The following is a 6,122-nucleotide window of genomic DNA, read 5'->3' on the forward strand; positions in this document are numbered from 1 at the left end:
GTATTTTTTTTCCTATAAAAAAATTAAAAAATTTATTTCAGTGCAATAAACTTATTATGATAGTTTTATCGTCAATATATTGCAACAAAACATTACAACAAATGAAGGTTTAGAAACAAAATTTTTAAGGTTTAGAGACAAATTTTTGGAACAAAATCACTTTTTATTTACGAAATATTTTAATTATTAAAAATAGCATTTTTGTCATTGAACATTTAATGATGAATTATTGTCCTTTATACAACCATTTTTTTTTTTTTTTGGTCTTAGAATGTTAAAAAAAATCACAAAATTGTTTTGTTCTTAAAAATGCATTTATTAGTTACATTTTCAAAATTTTGTCAGTAAATGTCCTTTTTTTAATACTTTTTGGGATAGTTTTTTTAGTGACAACTCACGTGACAACAAGAATTAATTTCTTAATGTTTTTCCAAAAAAAAAAAAAAAAATACTTTTAGGACGGAAAAATTTAATTCATAAAACTCTTATACATTATAGTGAAACTATCCAAGAACTAACCAGCTTCTGTTGGATCACAATGTACAAGTTAAAGTAATTGGAAATTCTAATCACAAAGTTCTAGTGAAAGTTTTTGAATTCACATTAATCAATTTGATCTTGGATTAGATTAGTTCAAACATCACATGAAAAATCCTAGATCTGAACCAGATTTGAAATCCCAAAAAACTCTAAAACTGATCAAAGTTTGGGCACTATATAAAAAAAATCTTTACAGCACAAGATAGGAACCAATTGGTAGTAGAGAACACGAACATCATGCGTGCCTTTAGTTTTCTTCCCTAAACCCAAGAAATACATTTCTAATCTTCTATAGTTCCATAAGAACATCTCTAGAATTCAGTCTCTCATGTGGCAGTTCAACAGAACAAGAAACTCCAATTTGAATGAACAATGCAAGACAGACCTCCAATTTAGAAATGTTGTTTGTGCTACTTTGTCAGGTCCTACTTGGCTCCTCTTCCTCTGCCAATATGATTCGGCGATCAACAATCACCATTACTTGATTTGAAAGAGACCTTTTTGCATAGATATGGTTGTTAATATTATCAATGAACATGTTATCAGTAGGTCTTTTTCCTGTGAACATTTCCAGTAGTAACACTCCAAAGCTATATATGTCACCCTGTGTTGATACCTCTTCAGCCATACCATACTCTGCAGTATGAAATAATGAAGAAGAATCCAAATTAGTAAATTCTGGTATGATCTTTCAATTAGCAAATTATTTTTATACCTTCTTTTGGTAGAAGAACTTTAATATTTCAAAATATAAATTATCTCCAAGGGTTAATATCAATTTTGGGATACCAATGGATATAACAAAAGTTACATTAATTTGTTACAGTAGAAAAACACCCAACTTGGTGATGTGAAGGGGAGTACTCATCTATAGCATAACTAGAACGAGGAATTTTATTTTATTTTTTGTTATGTAGGGTATCCTAGGTTAGCTTACACGCACTAGATTAAGTCCTACAGTCCGAACAAGCCTTTTGAAATAGGGTTTATGCCCTGCGGTCTGTGACCTGAAGGTATGCATTTGCTGGCTAGGGGATTCGAACCTGAGACCTAGGAGGAAGCAAACCTTCAAGCCCCAGTTGTTACCCACTAGGCCAACCACCTTGTGGTTAGATGATGATTAATTTGTACATATACATAAACTTGTCTTAGTTTATAGTTCACCTCAAATAAATAATATAAAACAAAATAAAAATAACATTTCTTAATCAATGTAATGGAATGAACAATAAATATAGACAATTACCTGGGGCAACATATCCAACTGTTCCTCTAATCCTAATTGAGCTTGATTGATGATGATTGGATATACCTGTGGTGGCTGAAAGAATCCTTGTGAGGCCAAAATCACCAACATGGGCACATAAATTATCATCAAGAAGAATATTACTTGGCTTTAAATGGCAATGAACGATAGCCACTCCACAATGATGATGAAGATAATCCAACGCAGAGGCCACATCAATGGCAATGTTTAGCCTTTGAACAAAGGTCAAGTGATTAGGGTCATGTTGCTCTGAAAAACTAATTGGATGTAACCATTTCTCTAAACTCCTATTTTTCATGAACTCGAAGACCAATGCCTTAAAATCATTGCCTTTAAAATCAATGCTTGAGCAAGATGTGATTACCTTGACTAGATTGTGATGGCAAATGTTCTTCAGTGCTTCACATTCTGTTTTGAAACTCTTGATTGCTCCACATTCATGAAGCTTGAGTACTTTCACAGCAACAGTTAATTCACCGAATTTGAGAATCCCTTTATAAACCAAACCATATCTTCCCTCACCAATTAAGTTGGTTGAAGAGAATCCATTGGTTGCGTGAAAAAATTAGCCATAAGAGAGTTGTAAAAGTTCATTTTGCAAAGACAGGATTGAAGAGGCTTGTTGTCTGGACCTTCTAATTCTATAAATAATAGCTAAAGTGCACACTATTAATAGAAAAATAGTGAGAGTAACTACTACAACTATTACTCTACACTTAAAAGGTTGTCTCATTTCCTTCAAGTCTTTTGCAGGACATGCGGGCAATTGTAATACTTTAATCCCTCCACAGAGCTTTTTATTTCCAATAATTGAGAATGAACCAATGTTTCTGAAAACTCCTCCATTTGGAATTTCACCATCAAACATATTGTAAGAAAGATTAAGGTTTAGTAAAAAAAGGTAACTCGCTTAAAAAGCTTGGAATTTGTCTTGACAAGTTATTGCGAGAAACATCAAGAACTTGAAGACCTTTTAGCTGTTGGAAGGATTCCGGAATTGTACCTTCGAAAAGGTTAGCCATCATGTAGAGGAATTCTAAAACTTGACAATTGCTGAAAGTAGCGGGGATTTCTCCAAATAGTTTGTTTTTTGATATTTCCAATCTTTCAAGATTTTTTGAGTTACCCACTTCTTGTAGTAGGAATCCCGTTAGGTAATTTTGACTCAAGATTAGAATAGTAAGAGAAGAAAGACCAAAGATTTCTTGAGGTATATCTCCAGTGAGGTGGTTGTCTCCGAGATGAAATTCCCTTAGATTTGTGCAATGACCTAAAGAAACTGGTATGGTTCCCTCTATCATATTTATTGATAAGTCAAGAATACCAAGCCGAGTAATGTTTCCAATAGATGATGGAATTTCTCCAGAGATGTTATTTGTTAGAAGTAGCAACTTTTCCAAGTTGAAGAGTTTTCCAATGGAATCAGGAATACTACCAACGAGCATGTTGGTACTTAAATAGAGTGTACGCAAATTTACAATGTTTCCAATACCAAGAGGTATGCTACCCAATACATAGTTGCCATCTAGAGTTAACCAAGTGATTGTGGTGGAGAAATTCGCAATGGAATTGGGCAATAAACTTTTGAAACCATTTATTTTATACCCATGTCCAACCATAGTAGGTTGGAACAATTAGATAAAGAAGTGAGAAAGTCCATCAACTCATTGCCCTTCCTAGCTCCTCCTGTTCCTAGTCTATTAGTGTGACTATTTAGCTTTTGTAGCTCATAAAGGGTTCCAAAATTCATTGGTAGAGGACCAGTAAAAGAATTTTGGCTAGTCTCAATTTCTACAAGTTTCGAAGCATTGGCTATCAAGGAGTGAATAGGCCCATAGAATTGATTGCTTCCAATATGAAAAGCTTTTAGTTTTGGAAGGGTCAAGCCCAAATTGGAGAGAAAGCTTCCGTGCAATTGGTTGTCATTTACAGAAAAGTAAGTGATGGATGAGATATTGTGAAGAGGTATAGGAACCATATCGAAAAAATTGTTAAAGCCCAGAATAAGAATTTGCTACTTTGAGAGTTGAGCAAGTTCGAATGGAATGCTTCCCTCTAGATTATTGTGCGATAGAGAAAGCCCGACAAGATTAGAAAGGTTTCCAAGCGAAAGTGGGATAGGTCCGGCGAAATGATTTTTAGTAACACTAAATTTAATGAGGTTGGACAAAGAACCCAAAGAACCCAACTCGGTAGGAATTTTACCTCCTAGACTGTTATCAACTAGGCTGATTACTCTCAAGTCTGAACAATGTGTCATGGCAGGAAATTCACCTTCAAAAGAGTTAATGAAAAGTTGAAGACATTGCAAACGAAACAACTTGCCAATTTCTAGTGGAATTTTACCATGAAAACTATTGTTACTAAGATCAATCATCCTAAGAAAGGTGAGGTTCCCAATGTAAGGAGATAAAGGACCCACCAATCCCAGGGATGGCAGGTTTAAAACTGTTACATGCTAATGTCAATGACCGCATGAGATTTCGTGCCAATTGCAGAAGTGGATAGAATGATTCCATGAGCTGAGGATACCTAGGGATCTCCTGATATCATGTCTTTGATTAAAAACAAAGCCTGGCAGTCTGTTTTTGTTGGACAATCTTCACTATATTTAAATAAATAAATTCTATTTGTGTACTAAACTACAAATAGAATACAAAAGAAAAATAGGAAATGAGAGAAAATGTTTGATTACAAAAATCAAATTGATTAAATTCTTGAACAATATTCTGATCAAGTCCAGTTTTTAACACTGTGTCCTTAAGACAGATTCGTTCGCTCCACGGTGCTTTTAGAATATGGATGTCTATCTCCCAAGATAAAATGACCAATCAACGAATAAATGCTGCACTACAATTTATTCGCACAATGAACACACTAAGTGTATACACTCTTTCTCACAGAAATTAAATGCAGCAAAATGCAGAGATTATTTGCAGAGGAGAAGTATGAAAATTATATGTCAAAAATCCAAATGAGGGCTAATCTATTTATAAGTGAAGTGGTGGCTGCTAGGTTTGAATTAAACAGGTACAGTACCTATTCAATTAAAATTAAACAGATACAAATCTGTAGGCACTGTTTGGTTTGAATTTCAAACAGTTAAAAACCTATTTTGGGTAGATTTGAATTTGAATAGATTCGGTTTGGACAGATACGAAACTGTACAGAATTTCTAAAGAGGTGCAAACCAAAATTTGAATTTTATTTCCAACCATAATTTGAAAAAAAAAATAGACATAATTTATTTGTAAATAAATAAAATAAAATTCAAATGTTTTTGGCCCCAAAAGATAAGTATTGGGCTGGACAAGCCCAACCCAACCTCACACCACGCACCCACCCCCAGGCCAGCCCAGCCCGCCAGATGGCAGCTGTGGCGCGTGCGCGTGTGGTAATTTTTGGGTCCAATGGGTCTAGCCCATGTTGCCCATAACCTCTCCCTTTTACAAACTTGGGGTGCCCCTTGGGGCCCTCCCCAAGTTATAATTCCAAGCTATATAAACCCATTCAAAACTTCCCACCAAATCAATGCAGGACAAACCATTATACAAACCTTAAGAAATTTTCACCAAAATTCCATTTCCATGGAGCACACTTTGGCTTCAATTTCCCATTCACCAAATAATGGTTTTGAGCAACCAAATATACCACGTGAATCACAACGCGGCATAGAACGTGTTACCACTTAGACTGGCGAAATTCGGCGCATGGGTCCCACCTAAAAAATAGACCAAAGTTGATGAAAAATTCTACTATCCAGATTTTTCAAAAAAACCATTTTTAACAATCCCCCACAAGAATGGAATTTGATGACAACGGAAATGCAACAATATGCAGAATTTGTCAAAAGAGTATAAATTGAAAATATCTTGTATTAGGATAGGTATCTTTCGACCTTGAACTTTCCCTAGTGATAACCTATCAGACTTACTAGCTAACCAATGGACGCAATGCCTTGAATTGTTCAACCGTTTGTGTAAGCTAAGACAATAGATTTCACACAAAATATCTTCTAACACATCGTGGTTCTCACTGTTGTGATCATTTTGGCCTTGAACACTCCTGGTTTTCATGAGTGCTTCTAGAGAATTTAGCCTCTTCATTCTCATAGAACCAGCCCTAATTCGACACTTATATAGGTGATTCTTATTGTGAGTATCTTCTTATACGTGTCTTGATTTTTATGCCTAAATCAAGATATAAGTAATCATTAAAAGCTAAGCTTATCCTTAGACGCTTGCATACAACACATGTTGCAGATATCACTCTTACCATAGGAATGGATAGGGAATTTTAATCCCTTGGTGATTTC

At 34.8% G+C, this 6,122-nt stretch overlaps 1 pseudogene; it reads right to left on the minus strand.

The window, feature by feature from the left end:
* Window positions 1-958: 958 nt before the first annotated feature.
* On the minus strand, window positions 959-2,675 carry LOC145802761 (putative LRR receptor-like serine/threonine-protein kinase At3g47570 pseudogene; annotated as a pseudogene).
* Window positions 2,676-6,122: the final 3,447 nt, after the last annotated feature.

The sequence above is a fragment of the Camellia sinensis genome, chromosome 11 (genome assembly GCF_055761805.1).
Source record: "Camellia sinensis isolate YWXY chromosome 11, ASM5576180v1, whole genome shotgun sequence".
NCBI lineage: Eukaryota > Viridiplantae > Streptophyta > Magnoliopsida > Ericales > Theaceae > Camellia > Camellia sinensis.